This window comes from Mytilus californianus, unplaced genomic scaffold, assembly GCF_021869535.1.
Source record: "Mytilus californianus isolate M0D057914Y unplaced genomic scaffold, xbMytCali1.0.p SCAF_3, whole genome shotgun sequence".
Taxonomy (NCBI): domain Eukaryota; kingdom Metazoa; phylum Mollusca; class Bivalvia; order Mytilida; family Mytilidae; genus Mytilus; species Mytilus californianus.
In genome coordinates this window covers 51,499,863-51,519,477 of record NW_026262679.1, presented here as the reverse complement: position 1 = coordinate 51,519,477, position 19,615 = coordinate 51,499,863, and the positions used below count along the sequence as shown (strand labels likewise).

Below are 19,615 nucleotides of genomic sequence, written 5' to 3'. Positions count from 1 at the left end.
TTATTTGTATGTTTGTTAGAATTTTGAAGTCATTTTTGTTTGTATGTCTGTGATGTATGTTGACACGGTTTTGTCAAGTTAACCAATTATGTCTATTGGGTTGCTCACCCAATTTTTACAATAATACGGAACTATACAAGGCCCAGACATAACAATATGTAAAACAATAACAACGATAAAACCAAGATTTATATTCATGTCTTTTTTATTGGGCTGCCTTAATTCTTTTTCTCACGTTTAATTACCCAATTTTTGTGCAGGACACGCGTTTTTTTAAAACCAAATGTTCGAAAAGCCAAGAATTTATAACATTTGAGAGAATAATCTCTAGAAAGACCTAAACTGAACAGCCAAAAAGTATAAGTTCAGCTTTACACTAGTAAATGCAACCTTAATTTAAATGCAATTACAATGATGATCTTTTATAATTAATTAAAAATTATCAATAATGATTAAGGTATCATCATATTCAAGTATATACATGAGCCCTGGGTGCTTGATTGATGGTAATCCCGGAATTGATAGTCCACTAGCAGTGGTAAAGTACCGGATAAGAAGTTATATAAGCGTATGCTTCTGACTTCGTGAGTTGGACACTTTTTTCTGGGATGACTTTCTTCAAAGATAATAAAAATTTGAAGTTAAATTGTATAACGTTGAAGAGTTTCTAGGACCTCAATATTAATACGTGACAGGAGTTACCTAATGAGCGTCTGGAGGTTATGTGATTTCATGTTGAATTTACTTGTCAGCTGCAATATCTCGAGATTCGTTTTTAATTTGTTGTCATGATTTAGTCGGTCAATTATCCTCCCTTATGTATCTTCCGTCTATTTTGATTAAGTGATGAATTTTGGTATTTAATTTCACTATAAGCACTACTTTCTATTTCGTGGCGGCAATTTTTATTGGCGAAAAAACCGGAGTGCTTGAGTAATGTGCACTCCTGGCAAATTAAGATTGAAGTCAAACGTACCTGCCACGTGTGAGACTCGAACTCAAAATCTCAGTGTTGACAGGATAATGATTCAGAAACTAAACTACTAAGACCACTCGACAACCGAGGCACCTCTGTCTCTTTTGTCAACTCTCTTTATATTTACAAAATAAATTTTAGGAAAATTGTAAAAATAAGAAATACATTGTAATAGTAGTATTAAGCAACAAGGCATAATCTTATGAATATAAATCATAGCCAAGTCCTTGCATTTTAGTTAGAATCAAACAGCGATGTCAGGTCTATATTCAAATATGTTACTAAACCATGAATTTTATTGAATTTTTACTGAAGATTTTTCCCCATAAATCAATCGAATTATTTTCTTATAAAGTAACAATCGATTAAAAGAATATAATCAAATAAATCCTAATTTCAAATAGAAATGATTTGTAAGAAGGTTACAAATGTTACTTGTTCAAATGGGATAGCAATGTTGCAAAAATAAACATAATGAAAAAGGTGCAAATGATACAGTCGAACATGAGAAACTACATTGCAGAGTTTGAATTGAGTATTATGAGTGTATAAATATCAACTATTTTTGTATTCCATTTAGAATCAATGTATATTAAAACGGTTTTATCACCACATCTTTTTCGACCAGCAAATGAAGACACTACATCGTAGACATTCAGGATTATGCCCCTTGAATGTATCAACTTACTCAAAATAGCCTTTCTTTCGAATGTGACGAGCATTAATTCATCCTTTCTATACAAAAGATTATACTACACACTTGATGATAATTAGTCGAAGAGATTTTTCCACATTATTTTTGGTAACTTATAAAAATGAAAGTTATATTTTATTATATTCAAATATACTGAAAGCATTTGATCATACCTCAACGTATTGGCTAGGTATATAAACATCCAAGCTCACTAAATGAACGGAGATTCGAGCTCACTGTGGCCAGTAAGTGAACCAACCACCATATGGTGAAGTAAGAATAGTGAATTAACAAATACAGTATACGTTAGACTTGACGTAAACAGAGTAAGTGATCCAACAACTATATCAACTAATAATTGTTATGATAACCATTAATGTACTTAATACATATATAATCAATATAATACATAACGAACACGCCATGTGCAATAAGATCTAAATATATCCATATGTGATACAACAAATAATAAATAATCGATGTGAAAAATAAATACTCATGTTAGCATATAAATAATAAAGGCATTAATGCAGAACTTTTCATATTTCATCAAAAACGCAAAAGTGTATGAAAACACAAAATACATAATATGTGATGCCCAAGCAGGTCATTGAATTATACCTAATCATAAATAGATTAGAGGGCATCACTTACAAGTCAGCCTATGGTGTGACTGCAGTCTCCAGTGGGTACTGATGTCTTCGTTTTACCATTTTAGGGGGAAAATATCATATCTGAAAGTATTAGAAAAAAAGTAAAATAACAAGGATGAAAATTCAAAAGGGAAAGTCCCTAATCAAATTGCAAAACCAAAAGCTCAAACAAATCAACGAATGGATAACTGTCATATTCCTGACTTGGTACATGCATTTTCTTATGTAGAAAAATTGTGGATTGAACCTGGTTTTATAGCAATCTCAGTCTTTCATGTATGACAGTCGCATAAAATTCCATTATATTGACGAACAAGGTGTGAACAAAACAAACAGGCATATGGAGAGTTGTCTCATTGGCACTCATACCACATCTTCTTATATCTATAATAGGTAAAATTGTCAAAATAGAGTACAGCAGTCAACATTGTGCTTTAATATTTACCACTATAAAAACAAAAACAATATGTCAACAAAGAATAACAAAAAGGCATATAGACAAAGCATATTAGCACCAACGAAAGACAAGAACACAAAACTTTACCATAACACAATAACGGGATGTATAAGTACCGAGTCACATCAAATTGATATAACCAAAAAAAGACTTTTACAAATAAAAAACACTATAACACTTAATTAAGATGACAACCACCTAGAATCTTTACTTCGAGACTTATGATGGATAAAAATGTTCTCTGGTCAAATCAATCTTCGGATGGAACGGGAACTAATCTTGAAAAGATAAACTGAAGAAACAAATGGACAACACACAGGAAAAACACAAAATAAGTGTCTACCAAACACAACATCGAAAAATAAAGACGACGCACTATGCACGAATTCAATCAAATACCGGGGAAGATATCAGGGATACAACAGGAAAAGTTTTATAATCTAAGAATAGTGTTATTTCAAGTATTTTGTTAATTTCAAAAAGTATGTTTTTGTACGTTTCTATGTAGGTTGGCGTTTGATTTTGTAGCAGTTCGATGTTTCTGTTGTTCCATTTTTTTCCCGTTTATAGTTGATGTGTTCCCTTAATGTTGGTTTGGGACCTGGGTTTGTTTCAGTAAGTACATCGATTTAGGACTATTGAACAGCGGTATACTACTATCGCCTATATTTGATATATTTAAAAATGAACATGGATGACTGAAACTGCATTTATACAAATGGTCTTATAAATAAAAATTATCTCTAAGCAACAATTTAACTTAAATTTTCTAAAATGCAGTTTTGAAACAAATACGGAATCCATGAAGGACAGCAAACACTATCTCATGTACATTTATATCCCTAATTAGACGAGCTGGTAAAACTATATAAATGATAGTTGAACACTACGTCGTCTACTTGTCTTCTCAGCAATATTAATATGAAAACAAAAGGCGATCCGGAAAATGTAAAAATATATGAGAAATATATGAACTCCTACAGTTCTTGTTTCTTACCATTGGTGCTCTTCTTCTGTAGAAACAACAAATATAGCAAAATAATATAAGACATACATTCAACAATACAACACGAATCTAGGAGTTTACTCATGTATGTATCTTGAAGGTGAATAAGTGTCTGCTTTTATAATTGTAACTCACGTGGTTTCCATGGAAATAACAAAATGATAAATATATATATATATAAATATGCAGGAAATTGTCACTTTTGTCAAGTAATCCCTATATAGATATGAGAAGTTGTGGTATGAGTACCAATAATCTAGATTGTGAAAAAACATAATGTTATGAAAGCAACATACCAATTTTCCCGGAATAAGGAACATTTATCGTTAGTTTAAAGTAAGATAATTGAGAATTAAGTACGGATAAACCAATGTTTTTATATCTATATATCATTTGTAATATAAATGTATGATACATTGTACCATTTTTTGTGAACTAACACGCTTATGGGATTTTAATAAGATTGGCTCCAAATCAAAACTGGAATGCTTAATCATAAACATTTGAGAGTATAAAAATCGGGACTTCGAAAAGAACAGCAAAAACTTATGATCATTTTTGGTCTAATGAAATTGCAATCTTGATTTTAGTACAACTATATATACTATAAACTTAACGTTTACAGTAAAAACGTATCATTATTATTGATACCTTTTAATAAATGCTCGCACCGACAGTCCACAATCTTGTCACCTCAGTGGTAGTAACATAAACGGTACTTATCGTACTGTAAATCATTTATTCTAGAATAACATGAATCGGGTACGGTCGAGAATTACCGTTTTAAATGCCAAATAGATAAAACATTTAAAATTAACTAAATAATAAGGACTTAACTAGAACAGAAGTAGAAGTACAGTTTCTTAAAATGTATCGTAGTCGACATGTATTAGTTTGATCATTCTGTACCAATGACTAGCTAATGGGTGGAATGTATTCTCATGACAGATATCGTACACAAGTTGTGATACGGTACTGGTCAGTGCTATTTTAAACTAATAATGCAGTTTCTTGTGCATGCTACATCTGTTTCTGATAGTATTGATAACGTATATTCGAAACCAAAAGTTTGGACACAAATATGTGATTATGAGAGCACAAAATTCAGAATGATCTATATACAACAGTAAAAGCTTTCAGTAGATATGTTACCCTGACTAAGTTGCATGTTACTTTTATTTCAAAGTTCATGAACTGACAATTTCCTTCTAAACTTGATTTTACGACAGATAAAGGGGAATCAAGGCAATTATATTTCCTTACTGAACAACAATTTAGTTGAACTGTTGTCCAAGGTTTTTTTTTGTTCTTTGGGTTTTACAAGATTTCAAGGTTAACAAAAGGATGTTTCAATACAAGTGTGATAATGTATGAATAAATCAGAACATTTAGTACCAAAGAAAGATCCGAGACCCTTTGAAAGTTAAACAATAAATTGATAATAAAAATGAAAAACAAAAAAAAAAACTTAATGGTCTGGAAACAATTTCCTAGATTATCCTTTAGTATGAAAGCTCAACGACAAAATTTGTAACAGTCAAAGTTGTATAGATACATGTATATTAAGAGCCAATCTGCCAGAAAACCATGCAAAACCGTCCGAATGTCACTTTTTCCAAATGAGTTCATATTTGGCATATTGGTGCACCTTAGTAATGTAAATAACCACACAAATTTTTTTGGGAAAATATTGAACCGATCTGGATATTTTTTTAGTGCCATGTTTTAACAGATGAAATTGCTCGAAAACAGCAAAAATAAGCCTTTTTTGGCATATTTCGCTGGTTCAAATAAAAAAATATGGTAACATTTATAATTTTTTGATAGTTGTTCCTAGTAATACATCACTTTAAGTGTAAGAATGCATAGAATTAACAATGCTGTCTATTAAGTGTATGTATAATCTAACTGCTTCAATATGTCTTATTTAGCTACATGTCCAAAATGGCTGATTTTGGTCATCTTTCAGAGCCAAAATACTCCAAGACCCGTTTATTATTGTAAAACAACATATCTACTTGCAAAGTATAACTATATATACCCAATCAAAAAAAATATCAAGCTCGGCAAATAATATTGGTGTCTGATATATGCCACAACAAAATGGGGTAACCTGCATATTCAAATTTTCTCAATTTTGCCGTCTAATTTGTAACTACTGACATATGATAGGATCTGGACTTATAAATAAGTATAACAACAAATGGAAAAGAATAATTAATGTTTCATTTAATACATTAAGAAAATAATCATACATAAATACAAATTATTCATTATAAATCTAGAGGCTCCCAGGAGCCGAAATAGATCGTATTGACAAATTGTGCACCTAAAACGATAAAAAACACATATTTCAAACGCAATCAATTTAAATTAGAAGTTAAACAATTCAGAATAAGTTCAGACTGTAAAAAAAAAGTTTCTTCTGACCACTTTTGCAATTTATTCTATAATATATTGATATAGTTGTCGGATAGTAGCAGAAAACTGTGAAAATTTGTAAATTTACACATTTCAGGGACAATAGCTCATAGATGTTATGTCCAATTTTTCAGAAAAATTTTGGGTATTTAGATCTTGTCATGTTGATAGTTTTTATCAATATATATATATATATATATATATATATATATATATATATTGAAAAGTTTTTAAATTTTGTATACATATATATATGTATGACACTTCTTCTAAAGTTATTAAGATGATGGTTTAAAAGTGAAAACTGTAAACAGATGATTTTAACATACACTTAGTGATGGAAATTTTTTTATGACCCTTTGAGCCTAGTATGCTAACAGGGCAAGATTTGCCAGGTACCTACATGTATATCTATGTTGCTGCAATGTGGTCAATACAAACATGAAAATCATAAATGCTACTAAAAAAAAATCCCATAACTAGACGAAAAACAAATTACTTAGTCTATATATACCAGTGCAAAATTTATAAAGAATTTTGAATGAAATTGGATAGCTGTTAAGATTACTGTACCTATAATGCTCTACATCACATCCTTGGAGATAACAGAATTAAAATAAGTCATATGAATCTTCAAATTTCAATAAAGTTGAATGTGTTTTTTTATACTTGAACGGCTATAGAACAAGTGTACATTAACTTTCTTGTACAAGAAAAACCATAACATTAAAATCTCCATAAATGATGAACTGTTATTTTTTGAGACATCATCCCATGGAAGATTTAACTGATGTTTTAAAGTTGGAAAGTTTCTGTTGCTTGTTTGGTTGGTTGAAATTGTTTCTGTTAGAAGCATTATCAGTCTCCCAATCTGATGTTGACTGCTGTGAAAGTTCAGTTGTTGTTGACACTGACAGAAAGGTTAGCTGCGAGTCTAGATCTGAAAACCACAAAACATACATACATAAATCAGGCTGTTAGTTTTCATATTTTTTCATTTTCTTATTTTGGGGCCTTTTATGGCTGAATATATATGCCGTATAGGTCTTGCTCATTGTTGAAGGCCATATGGCGTATGAAGACCTATAGCTTTACTTCTATGTCATTTGTTCTCATTGGCAATCATACCTAATTTTTTTTTAATTTCATATATACCACTGACAGGAAATAAAATTGACAATTTTTACTGTAAGTGGATGCAGTTACAAAATTCTCCCAACTAAAGCCAAATCATTTTTGCAGAATAGTTATTATCCACTCCTTTTAAGCATGTCCAAATAGCCCTTAACATCTTTACAACAATAATAAAATGCTCCGCTGGGGCGCAGCTTGATACGACCGCAGAGGTTGAACCCTGAACAGTTGGGGCAAGTATGGACACAACATTCCAGCTTGATACAGCACTGAATTTGGATTGTAATTAAATATTTGACACAGAATGAAAGTGGTCTAAGAACTTAATTTTTTTTAATTTACCTATTCAAACCATATCATTATTATTTGCTTTATATATATAAATCAGAAATAACCAATTTAAAATGGAGAATTTTAAAGAAAAAAAAGGAAAAAAAAATTCCCCCCAATTTTTTGAACCCCCTTATGATTCATCACCCCGAAACTCAATCCCAGCTTTTCCTTTGTGGTATGGTACCTTGCAGTACAATTTCAGAGAGATCCATACACTTGAACACAAGTTATTGTCTGGAAACTAGAAAAATGCTTGTTTTTGGCCCCTTTTTGGCCTCAAATTCCTAAACATTTATGGCAATTACCCCAAAACTCAAACCCAGCTTTCCCTTTGTGATATGGAACCTTGCAGTACAATTTCATAAAGATCCATACACTTACACACAAGTTATTGTCCTGAAACTAGAAAAATGCTTGTTTTTTTGCCCTTTTATGGCCCCTAATTACTAAAATTTTGAGGGAATTACCCCCAAAATCAATCCCAGCCTTCCCTTTGTGGTATGGTACCTTGCAGTACAATTTCAGAGAGATCCCTACATTTGAACACATGTTATTGTCTGGAAACTAGAAAAATGCTTATTTTTTGCCCCTTTTTTGCCCCTTATTCCTAAACTTTGTGGGCAATTACCCCCAAACTCAATTCCAGCTTTCCCTTTGTGATATGGAACCTTGTAGTACAATTTCATAAAGATCCATACACTTACACACAAGTAATTGTCATGAAACTAGAAAAATGCTTGTTTTTTTCCCCTTATTGGCTCCTAATTCCTAAAATTTGGAGGCAATTACCCCCAAAATCAATCCCAGCATTCCCTTTGTGATATGGAACCTTGTGATACAATGTCAGAGAGATCCATACACTTACACACAAGTTATTGTCAAGAAACTAGAAAAATGCTTGTTTTTTGCCCCTTTTTTGCCCCTAATTCCTAAAATTTGGAGGCAATTACCCCCAAAATCAATCCCAGCATTCCCTTTGTGATATGGAACCTTGTGGTACAATGTCAGAGGGATCCATACACTTACACACAAGTTATGTCTGGAAGTTACAAAAATGCTTATTTTTGGCCCCTAATTCCTTAACTGTGGGTACTATAACCCCCAAAATCAATCCCCACCTTCCTTTTGTGGTATTGAACCTTATGGTAAAATTTCATTGAGATCCATTCACTTCAACTAAAGTTAGAGTGCGAAAACTAATGTGTCTTCGGACGACAACGACGACGACGCCAACGTCATACCAAAATACGACCACAAAATTTTTTTTGCGGTCGTATAAAAATTGCCTCCATTTGGTTTGGCATGTCAAATTACCTCTCAATATAATTTTACATTGAAAACAGACAATGGTGATAATTTGACCGCTTTTAGTGACAATCTTTGAAATGGTGGCCATCTTTATATCTGTTCTCTGTGTCAAAGTACAGCTAATATCAATATTCTTTAAAATCAAACTCAACAATATTGAAAATTTTACCCTTTATTTGCTGTGTCCATCTTTAAAAAAAGATTTCATTGTTTTGTTGGCATGTCAAAAGTGCTATAATTCCTTAATGTCAATTTTCATATAAGGCCATCTTGAAAATGTTTGCCATTTTGGAAGAAAAAACAACCTTACTTTGTTTAGCAAGTCAAACTACCACGACTATCCCTAATTAACAATTTTCATTAAATTAACCAGTGTTGAAATTTGTGCCATCCTTGGTGGCCATCTTGAAAATGTTTGACATCAGATAAGCATCCACATATTGTGCTTTTCTTTTCACTAAAGTTTCATTTAAAAAGATAACACCAGTTATCTCAGAAAAGGACAAATTTTGTGGAAGATGAAGAAAAAATGCAAGTTTGGACAGAACATTCAAGCTATAACAGCTCTAAATTTGTAATGGGATTAAATATTTGACAAAGAATAGGTTTCTAACACAGAATAAATATGGTATAAAGAGAAAGTTTAATAGATTCAGCATATCAGAGAACCCCAAGATCAAATTAAGATTTAAAATTTAGTTTAATTTTGGACCCATTGGACCTCAATGTAAACCAATTTCATAATAGGGCCCAAAAACTAAATACAGGTTAGATTCAGCATCTTTAAAATTATTGTTGAAATCAAACACAGTTAAATTATGGACCCCATTTGAACCAACTTGAAAACTGGGACCAAAATCATAAATCTAAGTACATATTTATATTCAGGATATTTGATTATTTCTATTTATCAATCAAAGAACCATAATTCATTGTAATTAGAGTTCAAGTTTTGTTAAAATTAAACTAAGTTAAAATTTGGACCCTTTGGACTTTAAAATGTGGACAAATTTGAAAACCGGACCAAAATTAAAAATCTAAATATAAAACATTTGCATTTTGTATATCAAAAGAACCTCAAGAATTCAAGTTGTGTAGAAATAAGAAAAAAAATTTGGACCATTTTGAAATCAATGTGAACCAATTTAAAATGGGGCCCAATTGCAACATCTTAAATTATTTAAATACATTGTTAGATTTAGCATATTAAGAACCCAAATAATGTATTTATTTTAATTTGTTCTTGTCCTAAATATGCATGAACTATTTGCCATTGGACATTAGCATTACCAACAACCAATCAATTAATCAAACAGGTGAAATATCTTCAAAAGTACCAATAAAATCTCCCCCTTTTATATTTGAAAAAGTAAAATCACAAAAGTACTGAACTCCGAGGAAAATTCAAAAAGGAAAGTCCCCAATCAAATGGCAAAATCAAAAGTTCAAACACATCAAACGAATGGATAACAACTGTCATATTCCTGACTTGGTACAGGCATTTTCTTATGTAGAAAATGGTGGATTGAACCTGGTTTTATAGCTAGATAATAAACCTCTCACTTGTATGACAGTCGCATCAAATTCCATTATATTGACAACGATGCGTGAACAAAACAAACAGACACAATAGGTAAAATTGTCAAAAATAGGGGTACAGCAGTCAACATTGTGTTATCATCTTAATCACTATAAAAACAAACAAATGTAACGAAGAAGCACAAAAAGGCATACATCAAATTTAGCATCCTCATTTTGCTTATATTATACAATTTTATATATCTATGTAAAATCCACCCATAAAGGATGGAAGGTTTTAAGTACTGGCGTAAAATCGCGCGTTTGAAATTCGCACAGGTAGACATAAAATAATTTTGTCGTTCAAAGTATGACGGGATACATAAATACAGTAACGTAAAATGGACATCACAAAAAACAGACCTAACAGTAAAAGTAATACGTATTAATAAATAAAATAATTGAAATGGAATGTATGAACAGTTCATTAGTCATTGTTAGTTATTGAATAGAAACTATAGGAGCCGCCCAATATAGTACTACAAATTAAAGTTAGCAAAGTGATTTTTCAATGGGAAAACCAAGTTAACAAAGACCTGTTCAATAAAACTGATGTACAAATGTATAACATGTAATTGAATAATTATTTTATTATATAAGTGATTACATATACTTTGTATGATTACCATGTTATACAAACAGTTAAATTAATATATAAGTTAATAATAACTTACCAATATCTTCTTCTATACATGTATTTAGTTTGACCTGGCTATTGTCACTTTTACAAAAATTCATCTTAATTGAGCATTGCTTGCATATATATAGCCCTACAAATAAAAAGTGTTAAACTATAAAATAATTCTTCAATTTTGTTTTACATGAAACAAAATATATCAGACAGGAAATGTAGGGTAGTGTAGCATCACTGTGCATGTAGTTTAAATGTATGTTTTTTCTTTTAAAAAGGGCTCTATAAGTAATCTACATACATGTACATGTAGGGTCCTAAAATTGAACTTTACAAAAGGTTGCAATGCTTTTGATTTTTTTAGTCTCCATGGCCTATTAGTTCATTAATAAAATATTATTCTCTGGATAAAGTTGTCTAGTGTTACATGTACAGTTTGTTGTATGTAAAACATGTATTTGTAGGAGGCTTTTCCACGAGATAAAAGTTTTTTCAGTAGACAAAGAGCTGAACAACTTCCAGTAAGAACTGAAAATATAACTTAGGGGAAGAGAATAAAAACCTGACCTGCTAAACGTTGAATATGTTGAAATGGATTTTGATTATTATCATGATTCTGGTCTATAAATTGATTTTTTAAAGCAGAAAATAAATATATATTGTACCCTGAAAATTAAAATTCTGTCCTAAGCTGACAAGGACATAAATATTTTGACCATTCTAACCCTCCCCCTTGCTTTTTTAATCAAATGGTCCCAAGACAGAACAATGTATATACGGATATATATTATTTGCTTGCACTTTGCCATAGAAAATAAATAAGATGTCTTAGAAACAGGTCAGGTGTAAAAGAATATTCACATGCCCCTTCAACACCCACCTCCCCTTTTTTTTAATCTTGCTAATGTATCAATTGTTGGTCCCCTAATTTCAGATTGACTATATGGAACAAATGAAAATTGATTGTAAGATTTGTACCTGTTCCTACTGGAATAACTCCTCCTGTATAAAGCCTGTTTTGAAAGGGTGAAGATCCTTGGTCAGCTTTGGCTTTGCTGGAAGAGGGTTGGACGAGATGTTGACATCTTGCTTGACTATCATGTCAATGAATTCCATAAAAGTCCCTGTACTTCGAGCACATTCAAAGACAAGATGATGTAACAACCATGGGAAAATAAACCACTCCTTGTCTTATATAAAATAAGGAGTCCTGTTGGAAATTCTACACCATAGTTTTCAGTATTATTCAGACTTCCTAAATGTAGATGAATGGTAGTCTGTATCTGTATGAATATGTTTGGTTACCAATGCTGGTTTCAATACCACGGTAGAGAGAGTGTCGTTGATTTATTGATGGTGCGCCAGAGCAGTTTTGACACTCTCAATCTCAATTTTGGTGCGAGCAAGGTGGTTCCACTCGCTCACTTTTTTTTTACGAAGAATTATTTAGAATACTTTTGTTTTGCTCGTTGAAATCTAAAAACACTTTTTGCTGTTCATGGACTTATTTTTCCATTCAATATTTATCATGTTTATTCACTAAATTATTGTCATGATTGTCAAATTTCTTGGCAGTAATTATTTTTTTTGGAAATGCTATTTTGGTCTTTAGTGCATTCAGATATCTTAAATAGTTTGTAATATGTAGATGTATAAGGCTGGGATAGCCCACATGCTCATCCTAGATTATTAAAGTCACAAACTTCACTGTAAACATTTGTCTGCCAAACCATCACTGGGAGCTGACATGTTTAAGATCTTACCCAAGGGAGATAAGTCAATGGAAGAGCATAAAAGATGGACTCCCTGGTTTCAGACAATTTATTGATTTTTGGACTTGCAGTACAAATACGTCTTATTTCATTTTTCAGACAAATTGATTTTACTTGTTCGAATGATTTTATGAGCCATTTTAGTACCAATTGTGTTTAGAATTTAATTAAAATCAAAATCAAAATGTGTCAATTTGGGACTAAAATCACCATTCTTCCAAGGCATAAATTAACATATAATAGTTATTTGCCAAGCTTAATATTTTGTTTTGATATAAAACATACCCCATAGTTAAAACCGATATAAGTTGCAAACAAATCCGGAATGGGTCTTGCAAGATAGAAGCGAATGAAAACCACGTAAATTCATGTATGAAAAACCCCGCCTATGTGTCCCTGCTCCTGGCAATGTGCCAAATCGTTTAAATTTTCATTTGTATTGATCATAACATAGTAAAATGGATGAGTTTCAGCTGACATTACTCTAAAAACTCAACTACCCCATTTAATATGCTTCTGGGTCATTCTTAAAAGTCATAAAAAAGTTGGATTTTTCCTTGGTTTCATTATGAATTTACAGAATTATGCAAATGAGGCTGTTACTAAAAATAGATACGATTCTGGGAAAAATTAAGTGGTCAAATTCTTTTATTTTATGTTAAGGATTAAGATGATGTATAAAAATTTGTCAAGTTGTGATTGTCGATTTGGACGATTTTCTGAATATTGCATGGTTTTCTGGCGGATTGGCTCTTAAAACAATTATCTGCAAACAATGAATGCACAAATCCGTCTAACGTCAACTGCCCTTGAAGAAGTTTTAATATGAAGGTATGATTGCCAATGAGACAGTATCTCCAAAGTTAAAATGAAGTGAATGTATGTAAGAATAGGCAACCGTACGGTCTTCGACAATGATAACACCCCATAATGCATAGTCGACTATATAAGGCCCCAACTTGAAAAATGTAAAATAATTCATTTGAGAAACATTAACGAACTCATTTATAGCAAAACTATTTACGAATAACACATATGACAAACTGAGACAACTATTACTACTGAATTACAGGTTCCAGATTTAAAACAGATACATACAGAATGTGTCGTGGTTAACATGTTTCTGAGCGCTCAATCCTCCCCTAACCTGGAACAGGGGTGTTACAAAAAAACATAAGTAGTTGAAAATAACTAAATGTATCAACTTTAAATTTTCCAAAATGAATACGTCAAATAATTCCGCATCAAAAGCTAACTGAATATTTTATGGATAAGTCTATCAGAGTAAAGTCTAAAGTGAAGTTTTATAATTTTAATGCCGATTTTCATAAACTGATCTTTGCCTATCTGACATAGGAGTTAATCCATACATATAATCAAATCAAATGTTTAGACTCTGAGTCATGTGAGTTATAAAAAAAATTAAACAGTGGCTATTAAATAGAATTGATAATATCAATAACATAGGCACAATTGTTATTTATATAGCAAGCTGCAAGAGATGTTAAGAAAATTCATTGCTTATATATCTTGCAATGGGAATACAAACTGATTGATATATGAATCAGTCTATGCTGCTTAAGTTATGAAAACCTTTGTTATCCTTCGAATTTCAGAATAACATTTCCCGGTAATGTCAGCTTATCTACCTATTTTGAAATGATATTGTTCATACAAATATAATTTTATTGTAGTTTAAACATATTTTATTTGCTTAAATATGCAAAAGGGATGAGACACAAGTTAATCAAACTTTAATATATAGTCTTCTCCCAATTTTATTGTAACAGCAGAATATGAGCCACCGAAATCGTTTGTTGTATAAGTCAGTTTAAAATAAAGTGCTGTTAAACCCTAATTGCATGGTAATGCAGGAAGTAAATTATTTGTCTCCCCTTATAACAGTTATATTCGCAAAAATATAACAGGGATTATATAATATACTGTTGACCACTTTCTTCAAATTAACAATATTAGATAAAACAATTTTGTCAAATCTACAAATTTTACTAACGAAGAATGTTTTCTGTCAATTTTGGAACCGAATAGGTTGAATGGTATGCAAATTTTGTTCTACTTTAAATGTTAATTTGATAATATATGTACATATATATAGTAATCAAAAGATTACTTAAGTGGAGATCCAATGTCACTGGGGCCAGTAAGTGCAAACCTCACCAAACAAAGTATGTATATATATAAAACGCTTTAAACTCTAGTTGAATCAAATATGTAACTATGGAAAAATGTTGTCGATGGATTTATAAATACACTTGAACTAATGAACTGCAATTAAACATAAATACTTATATAGATGTCCTAATAAACACTTTGAGAATATTGAACCTAACTATACATTTGATACCAATTATACTTAGCGAATATACACAAGGAAATGACTAACAAATGACTATGCATGTGACACATATAATAAGAAGACGAAATTATATCTTCCTAGGGACTCTTAGTAGTTCCTGGGCGTCACTTATAGGCCCTTTGGGAGGACGACAGTTCCACCAGAAATGACTGAAGTCCCCAGTGACAAATGAAATCTTCGTTTTGCTAAATTATCAAAGGAAACATGAGACAACGAAATCATCTAATTTGGAATATGATTTAAAACTAGTATTCCACAATTTCTATGTTTAGATCATTTTCATTTCCATCTTTTGATATGAATGATATTCTTAATATATTCTGCACATGGTCTATTTCGTTTGATTCAAATTATTCCAATTGTGCAAATATGCATTTAAAATTTGCATTATGTACGTAAATGATTTATAACTTATCTTTCTCAGAATATCTATTGATGAATTAAACAAACTATCAAGAACGCAGGTTCCAACAACCTACAATAGAGTTAACCTATAATAAATTATATTGTGCCTTTTGGTATAACTCCTCTTGTATTCCTACATACATCCTTGGTTTCACATTGTGTGGTTGAGCGTTCCTGATGAAGGTAAATCTTGCTATTGACTCATCGAGTATTAAAAGTGTTATTTTTCATTTTCTGGCAGAGAATCTATTCTGCTGCTAGTAGACTGCTCGTCCCCGAGCATTGGCGGATCAAAACGGGGGGCAATCCGGAAGTTAGAATCGCACACCCCCAACCCCTTTTTTTCGATTTATCTTTCTATTTTTTATTTTTGCATGGTGTTCCGGGGATTTGACTACTATGACTTGATTCGTGCTTGACGAGGGTATCATCGGATCAGTAACCAATGTTTGGGTACTACATCGATCTTTCTAAAATTTTAATGCATATATTTGATAAACTAAGGTTCCAGCACACTCTTGGTTGAGTTTGCCTGTAGTGAATTTGGTTGTTCTTCATATTTCCCTTTTGTTGTTAGCTCCTCAAATAGTTATACATTTTGGGGGTTCTGGTGTAAGCAACTCCAGAACGGCAATATGGGCGCATCAGATTTTTAAAGAGGCGATAAATTACTCGTTTTTTGACTCCCAATCTGAATTTATTCCTATTACATGAATACCTTAATACAGTTTCATAGCAATCAATGTATTAAATGAAAATTATATTATATTAAACAATCTAGATGTATTTCATCGGTTGTATTCGGTGGTACCGTATAGTTAAGTTTTGTGGTACTGAATTTTCCACTGTGAATAATTGATTATTCAATTGCCCATGTTTGAAACAAGACGTCGAGCGCTTTAAACATTGGTTCGACCCCACTGAATGGGCATGTACATATTCAGTTGCTATGTTAAGCTCCGTTTGTATTAGAGATATATCTTATAAGAAAAAAGTTAGCAAACAAACCACACTTATAATTTAGTATACCATACGCGCATTTCGTCTTCAAAAGAGTTGTCAAAAACAAAGCATGAGACTACTTTTGTATTGTTTGTTGAAAGAAGAAATTAAACAGTAAAATAATAATATATAACATAAATTTTCTCAACCAGGCAGTGTGTAATTATAGATTGATGTAATGATTTTCACCTTTTAATTATGTAAGATAAATATCTGATTGGACAATTCAACATTGTACTTTTTGGGTTGTTGCCGTGAATTTTTGGGAAATCATTAAACCTTGTCACAATTTCAAAAACTTTGACTTAATTATTTTAGTTACCTCCTTAAACCATTTAGGTATGCCAAACAAACGATAAGCTAAGTTAAGTGAATGTAAATAAATTTGATCAATTCGATCGACCCTTTTTTCTTGAGTTGAACGCTCAGGGTAATTTTTTGGTATCAAGTTAATTTATATGTATTTTTTCAGTTCAAGAAGATTCAAGAACTTCTTTATGAACCTATTCATGCCATTAATAATGAAGTTAGTCTTTAAATTGTAGGTTGTCTTAATATGGAACTAGATGTCCCTCAACAAAAACCACTCTCTTTTCTTCATTTAACTGTTATTTTGGCTTCACTTTGCATTAACATTTATCAAATTATTGTAACAACATTTTATGCTTGATTTCTTGATTGACAACATATTTGTTACGTTTGGAGGACGTATTTTTCAACAGACTGTCGGAATTCCAATGGGAACCAAGTGTGTCCCTCTTCTTGTCGACCTGTCCCTTTATTATTATGAGGCTGACTTCATACAGGAACTTCTTAGGAAGAAAGATAAGAAGTCAGCAATATCCTTGAACTTTACTTTCCGTTATATACATGATGTTCTCTCACTAAATAATTCAAAATTTGGTGACTATGTTGAACGCATCTATCCCATCGAACGTGAGATAAAGGATACAGCTTAGTCTGCCTCATATCTTGACTTACATCTATTGACAATGAGGGTCGGTTGAAAACAAAACTTTACGACAAAGGAGATGATTTCAGCTTCCCAATTGTGAACTTTCCATTTCTATGTAGCAACATTCCTGCAGCGCCTGCATACGGAGTATATATCTCCAAATTGGTACGATATTCCCGAGCTTGTATTTCCTATCATGATTTCCTTGATAGAGGATTGCTGCTCACGAGGAAGCTATTAAATCAAGAGTTCCAAATGGTAAAGTTGAAATCATCCCTCCGTAAATTCTACGGACGCTATCACGAGTTGGTTGACCGTTATGGAATAACCGTTTCATAGATGATATCTGATATGTTCCTTATGTCGTAACTACAATCCCCTTCCCTTTTCACGAATGTGACCTACCGAATTAGACTATTTACCGGGTTTGTAATAACACGAGCAACACAACAGGTGCCACATGTGGAGCAGGATCTGCTTACCCTTCCGAAGCACCTTAGATCACCCCCAGTTTTTGATGGGGTTCGTGTTGCTTAGTCTTTAGTTTTCTATCTTGTGTCTTGTGTACTATTATTTGTCTGTTTGTCTTTTTCTTTTGTAGCCATGGCGTTGTCAGTTAATTTTCGATCTATTAGTTTGACTGTCCCTCCGGTATCTTTCGCCCCTCTTATAACCAAGAGTCGCTTATATTTGAAATTTAAAGCACTGATAACAAAAATAACACTCAAAATAAAGACTCATGACAGAAGATTTTAACTTGACAAATATTGTTGACGCTTAATGCTCAAGCAACACACAAGGGCTATATCGAAACACAGGGGAAGTGGAAAGAGATTGAATTAAAAAAAAAAGGAGTAGGCCCCGTGAGATCCCTTTTGTACACCAAAATTTAGCATTTTTCCAAATTTGCTAAAAGGTAAACTTGAAGCTATTTATTGGAAATTAGAAAGCTTATGTTACATTAATATGTGCTGTTTTTACTATATAATGCACATGCATCAAGAAATAGCATCATAAATGCATGCAACATTACTAAAATATTCACACTTTTAGCATTTGTGCTAATTTTGAGACTACTTTTGTCTAAAATTGAAGTGGTCCCATTGGCGTTTAGTCTTAATATTTAAATATATGTTGTATTTGATGCTAAAACATAACATATATAAAAGTTGAGACTGAAAATGAATGCGGCCACTTTCATCTTAGACAAAAAAATATATCTGAAAAGTGACGTTTTATGTCAACTTTGTACTTGTTTTGGCTTTTGTACTTTTTTTATCTGAGCGTCACTGGTTAGTCTTGTGTGGACGAAACGCGCGTCTTGCGTATTAGATATTAAACCTGGTACCTTTTGTTAGCTATTATTCGTATGTTTCTCTGTCCTATGTGTTCTCCCATTTATTTGTATGGTAGTCCTGTCATGTAATGTTGTCATTTTAATGTTATATTTAACATTGCCATAAAAGCGGGAGGTTTGGCTAGCCACAAAACCAGGTTCAATCCACCATTTTTTTCTTAAAATGTCCTGTACGAAGTCAGGAAAATGGCCATTGTTAAATTATAGTTCGTTTCTGTGTGTGTTACATTTTAATGTTGTGTTTCTGTTGTGTCGTAGTTCTCCTCTTATATTTGATGTGTTTCCCTCAGTTTTAGTTTGTAACCCGGATTTGTTTTTTTCTCAATCGATTTATGAATTTCGAACAACGGTATACTACTGTTGCCTTTATTTATGGCATATATGATAGAATTTTTATGTCTAAGCTTAAATTTCAGAGTCTTTTATGACCAAATCAGTCTTAATCTTTTACATAAACTAATTAAATCGGCTGAAGTAGACCCTAAGTGTTAAAAAAAGTCAAAAATATTTCATTCCAATATAAGGCCAAACGTAGCCCTTAATGGACATTCACGTT

The 19,615-nt window shown here is 31.9% G+C and overlaps 1 protein-coding gene and 1 long non-coding RNA gene across 6 annotated transcripts in view; both read right to left on the bottom strand.

Annotated features, from left to right (window-relative positions):
* The window catches only part of LOC127734819 (T-complex protein 1 subunit gamma-like), a 273,760-nt gene that overhangs the window by 203,477 nt on the left and 50,668 nt on the right, over positions 1-19,615 (bottom strand). The gene's annotated exons all lie outside the window — the stretch shown is intronic.
* Positions 5,996-13,508, bottom strand: LOC127734824 (uncharacterized). Of its 2 annotated transcripts, none has more exons than XR_007997783.1 (3): positions 13,249-13,508; positions 11,235-11,330; positions 5,996-7,147 (listed from the first exon to the last, which is right to left on the bottom strand). It is a non-coding gene; the product is annotated as an uncharacterized LOC127734824 (long non-coding RNA). The 2 variants fall into 2 exon arrangements; XR_007997782.1 differs by lacking the exon at positions 13,249-13,508 and adding an exon at positions 12,170-13,216.